The following is a 21011-nucleotide window of genomic DNA, read 5'->3' as shown; positions in this document are numbered from 1 at the left end:
CGCGCGCTCGTTTAGAGCGGATGGGAAGATGCCCGCGGTGACCGGCTGTTCACGGAGACAGGGAGAAATAAAACGCTCACGCCGGCGTTAAACCCCAGGCCGCGCCACGTCGGGCCGCTTTCCTCCAGATTAATGTCCCTGCGTAAGGGGCCTGCCTCCGGTTCGGGGACCGGGATAACGAGCCGAGAATAAGTCCAGGGCCACGTCTCTCCCAGCGCGGTCAGCGGGGCGGTTTGCTGGAATCTGACGGAAAACAGGCATTCCGAAAAACAGGAGTGACACCGGTCCCATTACGGCTCTGCAGAGATACTAAAATCACAGCGCTTTAAAAAAAAAATGACCGTTCCCACCTCAACAGCACCACTGCATTCTGGGAGCCCAGATGGCTCTTTTGCAAATATGACTTTATTTAGGTCATTTAGCATTAAAGAGGAGATCTGGGGGAGAAGGGAGGGAGAGGGGGATAAAGGGAAAGGGAGGCTGGGGTTGGGCCCTGTGATAGAGCTCCACCTGAGGACACCTGGCCCCAGTGTGCATGTTAGCCTGGGCCCTGTGTTGGAGCTCCACCTGAGGACTCCTCTGGCCCCAGTGTGCAGGTTAGCCTGGGCCCTGTGGCGGAGCTCCACCTGAGGACTCCTGAGGACTCCTTGCTCTAACAGTGCCCAGAACGGAACAAGCGAGTCACTGACCCTAGAGCGACCCTAGAGCGTTCCGGTAGCCTTGCTGTGGAGGGAGGGGGGAGGGGGTGAGAGTGGGAACCCGGAAGCATGGGATTGCCCCTCAGCCAGGATCTCCGGGGGGCTGCAGGAGACCAGCTGTTTTCCCCAGTTCTTCCCCGTGCCACGATAGAAGCAAAAAACGGGAGCCAGGACACGCAAAGGAAAAAGAGGAATAATCTTCCATCTGTTAGAAGGGAGAGGGAGGGGGGGAGAAAAATGTGTTTCGTGCCAGAGAAAGCAGTTCTTTATCAGCTGGTGAAAGGGAAAGGAGTTTTACAGAGAGAGATAAAACCCAGGAGCATTAATCCCCCACACACGCAGAGCACACTGCCTCTCTGATGGTCTGTTCATCAGCGCACAGCTCTGCTCTCTGAAGGGTCCAGCCTAGAGTGACTGTGTGAGTGTGTGTGTGTGTGTGTGTGTGTGTGTGTGTGTGAGAGTGTGTGTGTGTGTGTGTGTGTGTGTGTGAGTGAATGTGTGTAAGTGTGAATGCGTGTGTCTGTGCGTGAGTGTATCTGTGTGTGTGTGTGCGTGCGTGTGCTTGTGTGCGTGAGTCTGTGTGTGAGTGTGAGTCTGTGTGTGTGTGTGAGAGTGTGTGTGTAGAGGGGAGAGAGAGTGACTGCGTATGTGTGCGTGTTTCTGTCCATGCGGGCAGACTAACAGGAGCCCTAAATCAAATAAAACATTTGCACTGTACAGTCTCTGCGCTTTCATGCAATAAAACACAGAGCTGAAGCACCGTCCTGCATCGACGTGGTTCAGAGACCTCCTCCTTCCTCAGCACTTCTCCTGCGCTCTCAAACGTACAGGCTTTTGACTCATTACCAAATGTGGAAGCGGTTTCCGAACAGAGGAAGGATTGAGGAGTTCAGATCTTCCCAGAGTCTGGTGTATATTTAGCGCAGCGGAGCGCGCTGGCTGGCCAGGACGTAGTGGAGGCCCGGGCGTAAACAACATCCTTCTAACGAACATGGGAACTGCAGGGAGGGAGGGGCGGGAGAGGAGGAGGAGCAGCGTCCAATAATTCAGCTGCAAATTACGGTCCTTTAGCAGACGCTCCTATCCAGAGCGACGTACAACAAAGTGCTAAATCATAACCAAGGGACAAGTGCGCTGAAAGACCCTAGAGCGAAGTACAGTTCCAAGTGCTAGAGTGACCACATACAGAAGATAAGAACTTGAACCCTTGTAGAATAATCAGATAAACTGGCCAAGTTGCAATACCATGTGGCTAAGTATTAAGAGTGAGGTAGGGAGGGACAAGTGAGAGAATGAAACCACCTCCATTGGCACAGAAATGACTGGAATGTGGATTCCATTTCCCAGCATCCACCAGGGCAGATGTATTGAAAGTCACGGCATATGAACACAGGCTGTGATGTCACACTGTGATGTCACAGATTGAGACATGCTGGATTAGGACTGGAGGCACCACATGAAAGGGTAACACACCTACATATCTCCCAATGCCCAATGCTTTTTTCCCCAACAGGAAAACGTTTAAAATGCACCGCAGTGTCTCAGGAAAGAACTTAAACGAGTACAGATTAGCAGCAGACACAAGATTTAGCTGGAGTGTGACTACACGGAGCAGAACAGCAGCGTATCCCGGGCACCTTGTCTGACTCGTTGCCCGTGAACAGCGTCTCACACGTCTCGCTCTGCAGAGCGGCGAAACTGGATTGAGCGCTCAGGCCGACAGGCCGAAACACGCCCCTCAGGTATGCACCCCGGCAACGCTGGGACACGCTGCTCTGCAGAGAACGCCTACCTGCCCCAGGTGAGCTCCTCACACACAGCACTGAACAACTCCCAACTGATACAGCAACATCGATCCCACTGCGCTAATACTGCAACATTGATCCCACTGTGTTAATACTGCAACATCGATCCCACTGTGTTAATACTGCACCATCGATCCCACTGTGTTAATACTGCAACATCGATCCCACTGTGCTAATACTGCAACATCGATCCCACTGTGTTAATACTGCAACATCGATCCCACTGTGTTAATACTGCAACATCGATCCCACTGTGTTAATACTGCAACATCGATCCCACTGTGTTAATACTGCACCATCGATCCCACTGCGCTAATACTGCAACATCGATCCCACTGTGCTAATACTGCAACATCGATCCCACTGTGTTAATACTGCAACATCGATCCCACTGTGTTAATACTGCAACATCGATCCCACTGCGCTAATACTGCAACATCGATCCCACTGCGCTAATACTGCAACATCGATCCCACTGTGCTAATACTGCAACATCGATCCCACTGTGTTAATACTGCAACATCGATCCCACTGTGTTAATACTACAACATCGATCCCACTGCGCTAATACTGCAACATCGATCCCACTGCGCTAATACTGCAACATCAATCCCACTGTTTTAATACTGCAACATCAATTCTTGGTGTCTCTCTTGCACATATGCACACACACTCCCTTTCCTTCTCTGTACCTCTCAAACACACACACACACACACACACACACACACACAGAGTTGCGTGTTGTAATGTAATGGCTCGAGTGCCAAGGGACAGAAGTCCATCCATACTGAACTCAGCCTGCAATACACAGGCACTTCTTTCAGCAAGTACTTTAAATCAGGCCAGTACCTTAAATTAATATTTGCTTGAATTATTTTATTTCACTTTTCACACAACATAAATTTTTACTTGCCACATATTGTGCAGCAATCAAATTTAAATGTGAATTTTTCAACAGGTCCGTGAAGAGGAAGTCGAAATGTAATTACCCAAAGAACAAGAATGTGGTGGTGACTCAATTCACGACCAAATCTAATGAGACGCTCACAGACTGGATGGAGGAGGAGAAGGACACCTGAATCTGGAGCAAACACTCTCCGAGACACCACCAGACAGGCACTGTCAGGAGCGGTTCTCCAGTGACGCTAGTCTCCGGGCAGGATACAGGCACATCAGATGTTTTCTGTCATCTTGCCGTGATGCTCCACGAAGCAACAACTGCAGGCAACATTGCTGGCCATTACTGTACATTACATTCTATTATATTTAGCAGACGCTTTCATCCAAAGTGATGCACAAATCAGTGCATGTCAAGGTCATACAAGGTCAACAAACAACCGAACACGACTAAAGGCCATGACCTCCTCAAGCACATCAATAATTCTGTCCCATCCTCACAAATAGACCAGTTGAGAGGGAACCAAGAAAGACTCAGTCACTCACAACAGAACATAACGGCAAGAACAGGCCAGGCAGCCCCACAATGCCCGCAAGATTTCCTAACACGAAAGTGTACCTACTGCTTAGTCTGCCTCAGAGCTAAATAGTATCAAATGCCGTATCAGGCCAGGTTTTTAAAACCTCCAGACAGTTGGACTCCCTCCCTCAACATTACTGAACTTAAAAAAAACAACAAAAAAAACACAAAAGCTCAAAACAAAACAAAAATCACATTACAGACCAGAAATGAGTGACATGTAGACAAATCCATCAGCCAGAAACGTCTCTTTATGTCTAATATGAAAAGAAGCCATTTTCTTTCAAGTTTCAAATACAAGATTTGAGACCAAAGTTTTGCATGAGGCTGACCAACTGTCTGGACCCTGGGGAAATGAGGCAGCGCTGAGTGACACAACATCAGCAGTGACTCATCCACCAGCCACTCACACCAGGAAACTTCAGAGCCTATTTTGAGTTCGGCACAAGTGTCTGAAAAGCCTCTTCCCGTCTGGACGCCCGTCGTTCCACCACTCGAAGCTCTCGGTGTCTCATTAGAGACCTTTCAGAGCCAGCCACTCAAGTGTCCAGCTTCAAAACTACCGGCAAGTGAACTCCGTCTGCTCCCAGAACCTCAGGAGACCTTAAACTACACACACAGCACAGCTGGAAATGGAAGATTGAGTCTTCAGAAACCCCATAATGTGCAGAGCCATGACCAGCTTAGCATCACTGATCTTATCCAACCAATGAAAGCCACTTCACAGTAAAATGTTTTGATCGGTTCAGATCAGGGAGTCACCGGCAGCGCGATACAGAGCCCTCCATTTTGGGGGTTCGTCGTAAAGTCTCAACCTCCCTTTTGCTTGGTACCGTCCCGAGCTTCATCTACAATTAAAGCCAAAAGGCACAGCAAGCGGGAAAAAACGCAATTCTCCGAACCATTAACGTCTTCCAACGAAGTCCTGACCTCCGTTAACGCACCAGCGCGGGGTTTGATGGCGGCCGTCTCCACCCGCAGCAACGCTGGACATCCCCGCCGTGCTCCTACTGGAGCTCTGCAGCAGAACATCAGGTTTAATTTCACTTTTATTCCTATCGCGCTTTTCACAGCAGACCGAGTACAGAGTAACAGAAGGGAAAAAAAAACCCCAAATTGCACACGAGGTGAATGACTCCCTAGTGGTAGGAAGTCCCTTAAACAATGGCAAGAAAAAACTCCCACATGGGAAGAAATGTTGTGAGGAACCTGACGATAAGGGGAATTGCCCATCCTCCACTGGCTGGTAAAGTCATGGGTATAACGAAATTGTAATACATTTATCACAGCAAATCAAACAGGCTGAGTGCGATACAGTTGAGGCAGTAAACTAACATGCAACGTAGATACTTTTAACCGTGTTTCACCACATGTACAGGGCGACATTGGTTCAGGAGGTAAGGTCAGTCGCCTGGCAGTCGGAGAGTTGCCGGTTCGATCCCGCTCCTGGGTGTGTCAAAGAGTGTCCTAAGACAATAAATTAGGTGTCCAAGACAACTAATCCCCAATTACTCCCGACGAGCTGGTGGGTGCCGTGATGGCAGCCAATCGCCGTGAGTGTGAATCGGCGTGTGTGTGTGTGTGTGTGTGTGTGAATGAGTGAATGAGAAGCATCAATTCTACAGCTTTGGATAAAGGCGCTATACAAATGCCGACCATTTACCATTTACCTCTCCAGAGCACTGAGACTGCACTGTGAGAAGTGCAGGAGAGATTACATCTGCGCAGAGAGCACCAGGAGGATGATGCTGTCATCTGTAGGGTATTCACGTGTCACTTCCTGTGCACTTAGAGCCATTCCACTGCTTTGCGCTGATAAGAACCTCCTAATTAGTCCAGAGCCGCATAATTAGCCGTGTCTGCGTTTATCGCCGAGCGTTTTCCGACCGGAGAGAGCCGCCAGGGACCTCCGGAGCACAGCCGCTGAAGTTCGGGGCGACGGCCCAGATGGTCACACGCGGGATAATCCCCCCCGGGGCTGAGATAGGAGGCACCGCGCATCGGAAAAGACCTCATCCAGCCAACAGGGGAAAAGGGCACATTCCCGGCGTTCCTGCGGCATTCCGTGACTTTGACACGGGATGTGACTTTTCCGGAGTGTTTCGCGACCGTGTTTACAAACAGAATCAAACTGCAGACGCAGCTGGCTTTAAACCGATTAGCATGGACGAGGCGGAAGAGCAGCCTTCCTTGGCATGACAGAAGTCAAGGCCTCAAGCCTAAACATACAGAAAGGTCTGTAGGGGTCAAAGGGCAGGAACTGGGTTGGGGGGGGGGGGGGGGGCAGTGTGGGGGGGTCACTGGCGAGGTGGTGACTGGTCACTGCGCTGGTGACACACACACACATCAGGGATGACTCACAGGCAGAAAATAAACTGTTCCTGCAGAAGCTTGCATCTTCCAGAGGCATTTAACACATCCTGAAGGAAGCAGGGATGGAGAGACTCAATTAAAAAAACTGAAAAGTGCAAATATGAAAAGAAAAGATGTGAGCTATGAAGTGTCTGTCCGTCCATCCGTCCGTCTGTCTGTGTCTATCCGCGTGTGTCTGTCTGTCTGTCTGTGTGTCTGTGTGTCTGTGTGTGTGTGTGTGTGTGTGTGTGCGTCCGTGTCTGTCTGTCTGGGTGTGTCTGTCTGTCTGTCTGTGTGTGTGTGTGTGTGTGTGTGTGTGTCTGTTTGTCTCGGTCTGTCTGTGCGTCTGTGTGTGTGTCTTGGTGTGTGTGTGTGTGTGTGTGTGTGTGTGTGTGTGTGTGTGTGTCTGTCTCGGTCTGTCTGTGTGTCTGTGTGTGTCTGTCTGTCTCGGTCTGCGTGTGTGTGTGTGTCTGTGTGTGTGTGTGAGTGTGTGTCTGTGTGTGTGTGTGTGTGTGAGTCTATGTGTGTGTGTGTGTCTGTGTGTGCGTGTGTGTGTGTGTGTGTGTGTGTGCATGTGAGTGTGTGTGTGAGAGTGTGAGAGGCTGAATGACACTTTGAGCTGAATGTGGGTTCAGCTCAGTCAGCATGCAGAAACAACATTAACAAAGAATTAGGCTAAAATAAGGTTCTAACTGACATGTTTGACAAAAACTACTGAACTAAAATAAACGAAATAACAAAATACTGCTTAAAAGTATGAAAAAAAACGCTCAATTTAAAAGGCTGCATCTGCTTGGAGCCCACTCATTCCACAGCCCATTTCAATCTTTGAGGCTCAATATCTCAAAACTACTCAGAACGAAGATAGAGCCTCATAATTCTCCGCTCACGGTAAGCTGCTTAAACACCCAGCACCCATTCCACTGCAGGGAGCGCTAAAGCCGTGCCAAAACTCAGGCCCAAATCAGCCATGTTCTCAGTACTCAAACTCTCTCTTCCTTGTAGAGACACATACGCAAACACACACAAGCACGCACACACACACACAGCTTCCACTGAAGTGAGATCAATTCAGCATTATTTTTTCTACTATACTTTCTACCAAACTAGCCCGACAGCGCTCAGATGCAGAGAAGCACACATCGGCCAGATGAAAACGCCGTGTGAGCGAGTCGGGGAAACTGCTGCTGCCCCGGCGTTCATTGATTCAATGGACCAAAATCTACTGGCAGTAAGAGGCCTAAATCTGTGCAACAGCATGCAGCGCTCATTAAATATGCTACAAGAGTGTGCTTAAATGCAACAATCCATTCCCACCTCCCCTGAAACTAGTTAGCTTCACTTTAATGCAGAGAAATTCACCACCCTCCCGCACCTCGGACTGATTCAGCTAGGAGGCCGACTCAAGCCTTATTCCTGCTTCATCCAGCAGAGTCCATGTGGAGGACCGAGAGATTCCAATGCTGGCAGAGGGTCCGTACGGAGCAAAAACTATGCTCTGTATCGATCCGGATAATTAAACAAGGCTGTTTTATGGTCTCTGCAAAGACCAATTCTGAAAACAACTGGAACTATGAACGCAACCACCATACGGAGTCTGCGGGCAGATGAATGAACCAGGCTTCAGGCAGCACAACCTTTACCCTTTCAGACAAATATATCATCGCAATGTTCTCCACTGCACTTCTTCATTCTAATGCCGAAGTGACCATCACTGCCGCTAACTGAGAGCAGTGGGAGTTGAGGAACACAGACTGAAGGTACAAAATAAATTAAAAGGCTTGAGAAATTCACCCTCTCTTCCTACGCTGTGCCTCGCTGCCGTCCGGCGTGCCGAAGTTCCTGAGCGCACTGCGGGAAATCACAATAAGATCATCGCAGACAGTGGGACTGCAGGTCTGTGGGCCGATACCCCAGCATGCCGTCAGGTTACGCGCAGTGTGTGAAGACCCTGCAGGCACACACTGTAATTACATTACATTACATTATTGGCATTTGGCAGACGCTCTTATCCAGAGCGACGAACAGTTGATTAGACTAAGCAGGAGACAATCCTCCCCTGGAGCAATGCAGGGTTAAGGGCCTTGCTCAAGGGCCCACCGGCTGTGCGGATCTTATTGTGGCTGTGGATTAGAACCACCAACCTTGCGTGTCCCAGTCATTTACCTTAACCACTACGCTACAGCCCCAGTTCACAGACCTCCGGAGTACTCCGTACTACCCATTTCAAACCTGAACGTGTGCTCGTTCACTGACAGGCAACAGCGTGTTTGGGGAAGAGTGTTTGGACAAAGCCAGGCTCAGCAGCACAACTCTAACCCAGCCAATCAGATCCAATCTCACTCGATCAAATGTCAGCACAGCCTCCAAGCAACGAAAGTCACCGTCAGCTCTCCAACAAGCAGCTTCTTCGACCCAGCAGTGCAAGTAACGGTTATATCAGAAGTTAACGTAGATAACGTGCCTCACTGGTAAAGAAGTGAACAGCCACGCAATCAGGGTGCACACTGCAAAAAAAACAAAAATAACCTCAACAATCTCAACAAACAGCATTATATTCAGACTTAAATTCTTCCTTTAATACTTTATTGCTAAATAAGATTTTAAAAAATATAGCCAATGAGGTAAGCCAGTTTGACTGATTTCAAGATTTTCAACTGGGGTAAGAAGATTTAACACGTCAAGCAAACAGTAACTTAAAACAAGCAAATACTTTCTTCTTGAGACAAAAAAAGAAGAGGTTTTGTTGCAGTGCAGTGGGCGTACGCACACTTCTGTCAGTTAAAGAGTAACTGCACTTGCTGTGTCAGCCCGTCTGCCTTCTACACAATTGCGGTTTTCATAAAGATCTCATTTGCATAAAGTGTTCTCCAACCAATCAGGTGCCGGCAGAGTTCCGTTTCGTATTGATCCGTAACAGCCGGCTCCGCGACTTTGAAAACAAGCCGTTAATTCAAACGGACAAATCTGTGCGCGTCAACAATTTTCAAAATGGATATCTGATTGACATCTATACAGCATAAGACATCGGCGTATCAATGTCACGATCCTGGCGGGGCCAAGGTGCACTGCAGAACACAACCTTCGACCAGTTTTTAAGCCAAAATAATATTACTTAATAAATATTTAATTAGAATTTCGAATTATAATATTATTATCATATTAATGGCTTGGATTAAAATGTTTCACAATAAAGTAGGCCAGGGGTATCCAATCTTATCCTAAAAGGGCCGGTGTGGGTCCAGGTTTTTGTTTTAGCCCAGCAGTAACACACCTGATTATACTAATGAACTAATCGTGGTCTTTAATCAAGACCTTGATGAGTAGAATCAGCTGTCTTAGTCCTGTGCTAAAACAACAACCTGCACACACACCGGGAGGTTGTTGTGAACAACCATGTTAAGGAGGGGGATGTTATGTATGGGGTGGCACGGATGGTGCAGTGGGTAGCACTGCCGCCTCACAGCAAGGAGGTCCTGGGTTTGAATCCCCATCGGCCGGGGCCTCTCTGTGCGGAGTTTGCATGTTCTCCCCGTGTTCGCGTGGGTTTCCTCTGGGTACTCCGGTTTTCCTCCTTCCTTCAACATCCACCATTTTGTTTCGAGCAGTTCATAGTTTCTGTGTTACAATAAATGTAGTTATTTTCAAACACTTTAACTGTGTCTGTTTCCTCTATGTTATATTCCCTGAGCCAGGGTTGTAACAGTGCATAAACACACACACACACACAGGTATGGGTGCATAAACGCACACACACACAAGCACACGCACGTACACATGCACACACACACACACACACACACACACTTCCACATAAGCACATGCACCTCCTAGTCCTCACTATGACAGCACACAGAGGGATGTTCTCCCGTGGTGAGGCAGGGATCTGTGATTAGGTGTCTCGCCCTGGGAGACGGTGTGCAGTCAGAATGCTGACATCAACAAGCTCTGCATCTCTACATAACACCATCAAATGTCTCATGTCAACATCAGCACACAACACAACACACGTACTGTACGCGCACACACACACACAGGTACACACAGGTACACACACATAGCAACACTGACATTCTCAACAAGAACCACACAAATGTGTCATGTCAACATGAGAGCACTTATACGCACACAAATGCAAGCCCAGACACACACATGCATTCACGTAGAGGAGGACACTACAGAACTACACACGTATGGAAGGACAATGCAGAACTACACACCTAGAGAAGGACACTACAGAACTACACAAGCAGGGAAGGACACAACAGAACTACACAAGCAGATAAGGACACAACAGAACTACACAAGCAGATAAGGACACAACAGAACTACACAAGCAGATAAGGACACTATAGAACTACACACGTAGAGAAGGACACAACAGAACTACACGTAGAAGGGCTGAACGTAGAGAAGGAGAGGGTGCTGGAACACACAGAGTGCACTCACAGGAATCAGGGTCCAGACGTCTAATTAAAGAGATGGGTCTAATTATACGGACGGGAAAACATCAGGCACTGGGGTGTACTGTAGTCCCACTGGAAAGCATTAACACACTCATTACTGAGGGAGACCGGGCTCTGAGCACAGCGCGGCAAAACGACCATGTCGAGGAAAATCAGCTTCATGACCAGCTTGGTCGTGCTGGTTGACCAGCTCACACCCAGCTAGACCAGCTCATACCCAGCTAGACCAGCTGAAGATCAGCTTGACAATTGCCAACCTGGCATAGCTGGATTTTGCAGCAGGGATAAGAGGAAAAGTTATTCTCCCATGGGGACTTCAGAGATGTGCGACAAGAATAACTTCCCCATTGTTCTATTTACAAATAATTACGAAGATGTATGCCCTAATTATGCCACGCAAGACAGAAGAGGAGAATATCTCAAGTTGCTAAGAAGCAGATTTGTGGAGCACATCTTCTAAAATACGGAAATGGGTATTTGGCTAAATTGGGAAATGAGAATTGGCTTTTACCACATTTTCGATGTCAAACCAAGGTTAAAATGGAACACTTCACCAAAGGATCAAACACTCGACTGTACAGGGCATTGCCAGTTAATGGATTACATCACTTCCTGTCTAGGAGGCGTTATCAACGCAATTCTTGCCAAACCATGTCCAGAAATCATAGCTGGGTTTTTTTTGAATGAATGAAAAAAAAAAAAAAAAAAATCCACAGGGTTTGGTGAGGAATTGATTTTAATAATAATAAAAATAATACTCATAATTCTTCTGAAATAGTTACTACGTAGTCTGCGGACATACCCTCCTGTACTCATTTCCTGCACTTGGTCACATCAAAGCTGGGAAAAGAAGAAGAAAAAAAGAGAGAAATGAGGCCATAACCCAAATGCCGATTTCACAACGTTCACACTTCCTAAAAACACACAGGGGCGTGTGGGGAGGGGCGTGTGGGGAGGGCGTGTGACTGGCCCACACGGGGCGGGGAAGCACAGATTTACAGCGGGGTGGGGGTGGGGGGCGGAGAACGAGGAGGAAGACGAGCGGTTTCGTCGAGTCCTGTTGGCAGCGGGTAAAAATATCATGACAGTCTCCCTCTGAGCAGCGCGGTTTGGAACGTGGTGAGTCTGCGGCTCGTTCACACGAATCTTATCACCCCCATCGAAACGCGCTCCAGCTTCTCCTCCGCGGGGCCAATCACCGACGCCGTTACATAACGTGTTTACGCAATATCTCTGCGTATGTGCGAGGCCCGAGGCTTTATCCTGACCGGCCGCACGCAATCTCATCAGAGAGATTACTCTGCATGCACAGCTCTGTAAAGGCCATTTGATTGGTCGGTTGCGCGGTTTCCCCGGGCCCTTCTGGAGGCGAGGCTTCACTGCCACTCCTTTACTCCTTTACTCCTTCACTGCCACTCCATTCCTCCTTAACTCCATTACTCCTTTACTCCTTGACTCCTTGACTCAGAACTCAGCAGGGTAATTGGGGAAGCTGGTCGGGGTCACCGTTCCAGCCGGGTCCGCCCCTCTCCCGAAACAGAACTTCCGGCAGCTCTCCCAGGCCCATCGCGTGCAGCTCAGCTTTTACATCACATGTTATTCAGCCGATGCTTTTATCCAAAGCGACTTACAGTTGATTAGACTAAGCAGGGCACAAACCCCCCCCCCCGGAGCAAAGTAGGGTTAAGGGCCTTGCTCAAGGGCCCAACGGCTGAGTGGATCTTATCGTGGCCATTCCAGAAGGAGTGAGGCTTCAGGACAGCACTGTGCTGGCAGTATGAGGCGCCCTGATCCACTGAAGATTTGCATTTAAGGGGTGTCTCGGTGGCGCAGCCCGTAGAGCACTGACCGCATGCTCATTGCGAGCCGCGACGTCGGCGGTTCGAATCCGACCGTCCGACATTTGTCGCATGTCTTCCCCTCTCTCTCGCTCCCGTTCTTCCTGTCTCTCTATACTATATACTGTCCAATAAAGCTGATAAAGGTCTAAAAAATATCTTTAAAAAAAGATTTGCATTTACATTCATTTACATACGTTTTTGTTTTCTTTGTCTAGAACAGCTGGCACGGTTCAATGGTCACACACACCACAGCCACGTTTGCAGACACATATATACGCACCAGTGCATGGATGATGGTTCTGCAAGAGCGCCCACACACACACACACACACACACACACACACACACCAGCGCACAGCTTCACACAGGACTGAACCACCTCTCCCCTCTGCAAGGCGAGGCCTACAGCTCACATCCCTTCGAGCTGTGGAGCATACGCCCAGACCTGTCCAAGCGCCTGCAGACGCACAGAACCGAGGCTCGCCTTCCACGGGTCGGGCCTATGCCAGAGAGCTGCGTCTGAGGGCCACAATCCATCATCCGTACAAAGCCCAAGCTTCCCACCAGCACAGGCACCCCGGAGCAAACCTGACCGTGAATACGGAGGCCCATCTCACGCTGCCCTACGAAATACAGATCCACGAGTCACGCCATTCCTATAGACAGAGGGAGGGAGAGGGGGAGAGGGGGAGAGAGAGAGAGAGAGAGAGACAGAGAGAGAGAGGCATAGAGACACAAACAGAGAGAAAGAGAGACCAAGAGAGAAGGGCAGAGAGAGAGAGGCAAAGATAAAGAGAGAAAGAGAGGCATAGAGACACAAACAGAGAGAAAGAGAGACCAAGAGAGTATGGCAGAGAGAGAGAGAAACAAACAGGGAGAGAGACCAAGAGAGTAGGGCATAGAGAGCGAAAGAGAGAGAGAGAGAGAGAAGGGCAGAGAGAGAGAGAAAGAGAGGCATAGAGACACAAACAGAGAGAAAGAGAGGCATAGAGACACAAACAGAGAGAAAGAGCGACCAAGAGAGTAGGGCAGAGAGAGAGCGAGAGAGAGACGCACATTTTCAGGGAAAGTGAGGCAGGACAGGTGAGGTGGACTGATGAAAGTTTAAAAACGGCTCACGGCACATCCGGTGGGGGAGTGGGTTCCCGTAGGCAGGAGAGCACCAGACGGGGGGAGACGCAGGCCGGGGCAAAACCCGGCAGCACAACAGCCTGGCTCACAGACGGAGAGGCCCAACGCAAACCCCTCAACGCTACTACAGAAGCGCTATCGCTGCCAAGCGTCAACACAAGCTCTAGTCCCGCTGCCAGCACTGGTAGTAGTAGCAGTAGTGGCCATGGCAACACTCACAGTAGTAACAGCAGTTGCAATGGTGACAGTAGTTACAGCTAGCGGTTATTATTAGCATTTGTAGCGACGGCACCAACATAAACAGTACAGACGACAGTGGTACTCACAAGAGCAGTAGTATTAGTATAAGTGCTATTTGTAGCGATGCGGCTAACGTTAACAGTAGAGACGACTGGTAGTCACGGCGGCAGTATTAGCGTTTGTAGCGATGGTGCTGACATTAACGGGGCGAGATGACAGCGGTATCCAGTGGTGAGTCACTCATTTCCTGTTTGCGCTCAAATCTGTCATGGCTGTCAGCTTCCATCCCAACCAATGGAGGAGGTTCCTCTGACCTGAGCTGGTATGAGAAGAATTTAGTTCATAAAGACGAGCCCGGCGTTAGCATTGAGCCCGGTGTTAGCATTCAGCCCCACGTTAGCATTGAGCCCAGTGTTAGCATTCAGCCCCACGTTAGCATTCAGCCCGGTGTTAGCATTCAGCCCCACGTTAGCATTAAGCCCGGCGTTAGCATTCAGCCCTGCTTAGAATTCACTCACTATCATTTCACCCTGGCACTTTTGCGAGCCAATAAAAAGGTAGAAAGCAGAGTTTCCCCCCCCCCCATTTCCCGGCCATTTAGGGAGGAAATTCAAAACCCGCCGGCATCAGTTACAGAAAGCGAGAAAACAACTGGTATTAAATCTGATCAAATCAAGGGGCCGACGTTTCAAATTTGATCCAATCTATTCTATTTGTGTAGCCCTTCCTATAGAGAATCGTCACAAAGGCGCTTTACAGAGTTACAATTGGAGTCTGTCAGCATCCAATAAGCAGTGAGATCCCAACGTAAGCACAGACACACACACACACACACACACACACACACACACACACACACACACATACACACACACACACACACACACACACACACAGGCCTATCGTACTAATGCGCAGATCACGAATGCCTCAGACAAACAAACAACTGCATCATATCATTTGCAACTCCTTGATAGCTAGCAGTTGTGGTTAAACACTGGAATGTGTACCTGACGTTATCCACCTGGGCCTCTGCCATCATTTCAGCAGATTTACAGTGTGCAGAGTCAGGAAAAGCAATCGCTCTGTTTGCCAGGAAAGTTCCTGCAGGATTCAGTCTGAAAAAGCCAGCTTTCTTCCAGGAAAACCAACAGAGATGTGCCATTGCCAAGCGTCATCACAGTTAAGTGTCAGTCATTTCATTTCAAGACACACTTCCAGCACCCCTCATAGCCTCCTCCATGAGAGAGCCAGTGAACGTGTCTTTTTTTTTACATTACAGTGATTACGCTGACGCTTTCATGCACGCTATTTACAGTTCATTAGACTAAGGAGGGGACAATCTCCCCTGGAGCATTGTCGGGTTAAGGGCCTTGCTCAAGGGCCCAACGGCCCTGCAGATCTAATAGTGGCCACACTGGGTATCGAACCACCGACCTTGCGGGTCATGTACCTTATCCACTGGTCTCCAGTCTGCCCGTGCAGAACCAAAATTTTCTCACAGGATGTGCACCATGGAGAGCCACATCCACATGTGGTGAGCTAACACACACACAAACGTGCGCGCTAACACACACACGGCAAGCTAAAACACACACACACACACACACGTGGTGAGCTAAAACACACACATGCGGTGAGCTAACAAGCACACACACGAGCAGCAAGCTAAAACACACACCCACATGTGGTGAGCTAACACACACGCACACACTTGCACACTAACACACACACACACACACACACACACACACACGTACACACACGTGCGCGCGAACACACACAGCGGCCCCTCGGTGTAAGGCAGGAGGCTGGTACCGCGGCAATAAGCCGCGCACGGAAGATTCCGGAATTCCACCCGTCAGGCGCGAGGTGGGAGGCTCCGGCTCAAAGGCCGGGCTCCGCAAAAACTGTTTTACGGGTCGTTAAAAACCCCCGCAGGGAACGCCGCGCTCAGCCCCTGAGCTGGGGAGTGAACAGCCAGGTTTACAGAGTCGGCACGGAGAAGCTCGAGTGTCGAGTGTACACAGAGACTGAAGACTGAAGACACACCTTTTCAGCTGCACCTTCCCCACCCCTACCTCACTGAGACGATTAGCCGTGTATGCTATGTGTAATGGTCGCATTTGCGTTTAATTATGTTCTCTTGTACTGGGGCAGCCTGTAGCCTAGCGGTTCAAGGTACATGACCGCAAGGTCTGTGGTTCAATCCCCGGTGTGGCCACGATAAGATCCGCACAGCTGTCGGCCCTTGAGCAAGGCCCTTAACCCCACAATGCTCCACGGGGGGGTTGGTCCCTTGCTTGGTCTCATCAACCGACTGTAAGTAGCTTTGGATGAAAGCGTCAGCTAAACAATATATAATGTAATGTAATGAGACAGAGTGAGACACTGAGAAATCCTGGTGTACCTTCTCTGTAACACAGACGGTAAAGCTTTGGAGAATTTTAGCCACAAAAAAAAAAGACAATGGCATTAAAAATCTGCTGCCTCCGTACCATCCCAGTTCACTGGTGGCAGACTATTGCGGAATGCCTGACTCTGCCATCACCACCACCACCACCACCAGCGTCTCTGTCAGTCTCTTAGAATGTAAATTAAATTCCCCACCGGACACTGTGGTTTCATACGTGAACCCAAAAGCCACCGGCATTCTTTTTTAAATTTTTATATTGGTTTCTCCAATTCCAGTTTCTCGACAGGCTCGTGCACCTGCCGGTTCTGCATGTTTGTCATTGCCGGGCGGACATTGTCCTCGTGTTCTGCGTTCCCATGGTGATATTATCAATGGGTGTTGCCCTGTTAAACTCACCTGGCTGGTCAAATACTGTACTACAGCCACTGTACTCCGCTTTACTTTCTTTACACTGCGAGAAATCATCGACAGGGCAGGACGTTGAAACGGTTTCGTGTACACTGCGTCCATATCCTAGCCGTTTTGCACATTTACTTAACTTACTTACGAGAGAAGTAGCCCTATAACAGTCTAAGCAAAACAAGCACAAGCTCTGTGACAGGTGTAAAATTTAGTTTTAATGAAGGGAATGGGTGACTCCACAAATTCCTCCAGGATATTTCAGAGGGATAAATAGGGGGAGGGGGTCATTAGTCAGGTTGTCGCCACAATCTACAGGCGACGGGCACACATTGCACCGTCTGCGTCATTGACCGCTAACTTACCAAATGTTTCTTTCCACTCAGTCACACACATCTCAGCCTAAAATGTCTCGTGACAATTTGAAAAATAAGTAAATAAATTCTGCAACGTGTAGGTATAGGGTTGTTCTATCACCTGTCTTTGGGGGGCACGGGGCACGTCAGTGTGAATTTTAGTGAATTGGTAGCCCGTCGACCACTTTAGAATTTGGGAAGTAGGCTAAGGCGAACACTTTATCAGTAGAAAAGCTCATTTTTGTTCAATTACAAATGGACTGTCTTATCCATCTTCAGATCTCCTGCATGTTTTAATAGTTCGGGCGAAATTAGGTTCACCAAGCACTCGCAGGGAAGTTGACGTACGAGCGACACTCGGCCGCGTCGTGGTTGTACAATGGTCATTACCACCGTTTATTGCCAGGCCAAACAGAAACGGGTTGCGCATGCTAAAATAAACAATTCGATAATTGCTGAATAATTCCGGTCAGGCGTGCTCTTCTGAGTGAAACAATGCAATAAGTCGTGCCTATTTCAAACAAATGAATGGACATTTCGCAATCGAGCAGTGAGTGTACGGTAGGCTATGTTTACGTCCACCGAAGTAAAAACAAAACAGAGTTAGGGGGTTTTATTAATATTATGTGCCATTAGCAGGCGATGGATTTAGGGTATAATTCTGTCCGAGTGTCATACGAGCAATGTGAACAACTCAACTTACAGCTTTACACGTAACACGTACAGGGCGAGTAACGAGCAGGTGTTTTGTTTGTTTGTTTAAAACAGTAGTATAACTATACGAGTAATTAATAATGCCATGTAGGATTGGTAAAACCGACAACACGTTGTTACAGCCACTGCTAGCTACCTGCACGATTATGGTTTCCCACTCAAAATCCACCCATCTGACCGTGCACATTTATTTAGGAGGGCAATCTGGCGTGTTCCGTTTTGTTAAATTATGTGGAAACTAACTTCAGAGGGATTCGATGAAAGTACAACCACACTGAACCGGATACTCAAGCAGCCTTTTTGTGTTTTCCAAAGAAAACTCCACCACAAACGCTCAGACCGCACATATATTGTACTACCGTACACACACACACACACACACACACAAAACAGAGTCGCCCGCAAGGAACAGGAGCGAAGCGAGCGCGTCAACAGCGTGGACACATAAAACTAACGTCTCACTCTTCTGTCCACGTTCCTGAGAATAATCGTTTCACTTCAAAATAACATAAACATAGCAGGGAACTTGGAAAATACAGCTGAGCTCAAAGCCAGCCATTCTCCCGTCAGCGTCCACACGAACTTTCTGCTCAGTTCTGTTCGCCTTCCCTTTACCTCTCGCTTCTTACCTTGGTATTCCGAGCTTCGGTCGTATCAACCACGGGGAAGGGGGAGGGGGGGTGTGGACACGCACAACTGAAAGCGTCTTTTCAGTTCGGTCGTGCTGTGGTCCAATATCTGACAGTCAGAAATCCGTCGGGTCTTCTCTCGCAGGGCCAACTATTCCACTCCCGTCCTGTTCCACGCGTCGCTCGCTCGCTACCTTCTGTTCAGCTCACTGTCTTGCTCGGTGACGTCACTGCTGCCGAGGCAGGACGGGGGCTGGGTCGGAGGCACCTCTCTCTGTCTCTTGTCAGGTGATCTCAGTCAAACCGACAGCCTAACGTCAACGTCCTCGACAGAAAAACCACGCCGGTTACCCTTGAGAGTTGTCAGGACAGTGGTCCAGAAAAAAAAGTCCGCAAAGTTTGGTTCGGCGATTAATTTCAGTTTCTTACTAAACTGAACTAAACAAGGGATTGTGTTAGCTGTTTGCATATCGGCCCTTAGATTGATTTAAAATTGGATCCGCAGATATACAATAGAAGTAGGTAGTCTGTGTCATTTGTCTCATGTGGTTGCAAAAGAATTATTGGGACCCACAAATACTATACTACAACCATGACATAACATAACCCACTGTATCATAATCAGTAATAAGTCACAACTGCCAAGTTCACATAAATTGATGTCCACTGTTTTAAGCTTTCATTGTCATTTTGTGGAACAACATCTTGGCTTTCATAATCTGCATGTCTTAATGCCCAATTCAGAGTAAAAATATAGTTTGTAAGCATGATGTCAAAGTGAAAGTAATAACGGAGTTGTGCGTTGTTTGGAGGCTAGCCAGCTTGTCACTGTTCACCAGTCACAAACAACCACAACAGCTGCGTACATGTGAATGTATTTGCTTTCATGGTCTGTGTGTCTTAATTTCAAGAGTAAATGTTCAGAGTGAAAATATAGTTTTAAATGGTTTATACATACGATGACAAGTTATAGCCCCGGAGTTTCGTTAGCCCAATGGCGTTAGTCTCCCAGACTCACAAAACTCTCTGGATGAAACTTTGAAGGTATTTTTCTCAAAAACATGGTTTGGTGGCACTCAAAATTAGATGGGACGCAACTCCCTTGATACCTAACCTTATCGTTAGAAAGCTTATAGTCTCCTCTTTCCGATTAGTTTCTAAAACTCAAAATACGTTTTGATAGAACAGGTCATATGTAATATGTTAGCTTCAGTGCATTACGGTCAGTTCCTTGTCCGCGTGTAAAATGGTTGTTTAGAGTTAGCAAAGGATGCTCTTCCTCTCAGAACCCACATGGATGATGCATGGCTGCCATTTTGTGCCAGAACGCTCACCACTCACCAGCTGAGGTGGAGAGGGAGAGAACCATGTTTTTGCCAATTAAATCAGGGCATGATTAGGGGGCAGGTTGAAAGAGCCAGGGTTTGGAAATATACCTACACTGACACCACTTCCAGCAGCAACTTAGTTTTTCCAGGAGGTCTCCCATCCAAATACCAACCAAGCCCACACCTGCTTAGCTTCAGCACCGTTTCACAGAAACAGGGTGCATGATGGGATGGCTGGTTTTCCAGATGTGATCAAAAGTGTGATGTCACTACAGCTGTTTCCCAGGGTACCGTGGCCAGCCGACCCCTTGTCTCCACGGTTACGGTCCAGCCTGGCTGGAGTCAGATAAATATAAAAGCTCCTCTTTTACTTTACTTTCAGTCTCAGGAAATCACACAAAAGCAAAGGCATTCTGGCCTGTGGCTGTTATGATTTTTGTGAACCTTTTGTGATTCTTCAACCATACAGCTTTTAAAAAAAACATCTGTAAACTCATTAATCACAGATGATGTAGCGTTCTGCAAGGCTTGCACAAAATCCTGAAAGCATTCAAAAAGCCAAGTGTAGAATGATGACAATATTGGCTTTTTAAGTGGTTTCTGCGGAAATAGAATCACAAAATGTGTGTACTCAGTGAAATGAAAAGGGTTCTCCTTACCAGCGAGGTAGCGATGTCATATCGTCAGAGAAGTAGTCGTATGGAGATATGCCGCCAATGTGAATACCAGGTTTCACCACCAGGGGGCAACTATGAACACTAAAACTGGGTTATCCAGAGCAGAATGAATGGAATTTGTATTGTTTTACTTATAAAGTCTTCTGCTGCTGTAGCCTATCCTCTTCTGCATACCCCGGTTGTAACCTGTGCTTATTTGCGTTACTGTCACCTTCCTGTCAGTACCTCAGACACTGCTGGGATTTTCACACACAACAGTCTGTAGAACAGGGGTCACCAGCCCTGTTCCTGGAAATCTATTGTCCTGTAGGTTTTCACTCCCTAATCCTAATTTGGCACACCTGATTATACCAATTAGCAGCTAAATGAGATCTGAAGCTGTTGAATGGGGTGTGCTTTGTTAGGGTTGGAGTGGAAACCTACAGAATGGTAGAACTCCAGGAACAGCGTTGGTGACCACTGCTCAAGAGTTCGAAAAGGCA

General features: G+C 48.1%; 1 pseudogene; it reads right to left on the bottom strand.

The window, feature by feature from the left end:
• LOC133116734 (cytoplasmic protein NCK2-like) overlaps nucleotides 1-18798 on the bottom strand; it is a 34776-nt pseudogene extending 15978 nt beyond the window's left edge.
• Nucleotides 18799-21011: the final 2213 nt, after the last annotated feature.

The sequence above is a fragment of the Conger conger genome, chromosome 17 (genome assembly GCF_963514075.1).
Source record: "Conger conger chromosome 17, fConCon1.1, whole genome shotgun sequence".
NCBI lineage: Eukaryota > Metazoa > Chordata > Actinopteri > Anguilliformes > Congridae > Conger > Conger conger.
This window is presented reverse-complemented; position numbering and strand designations above follow the sequence as displayed.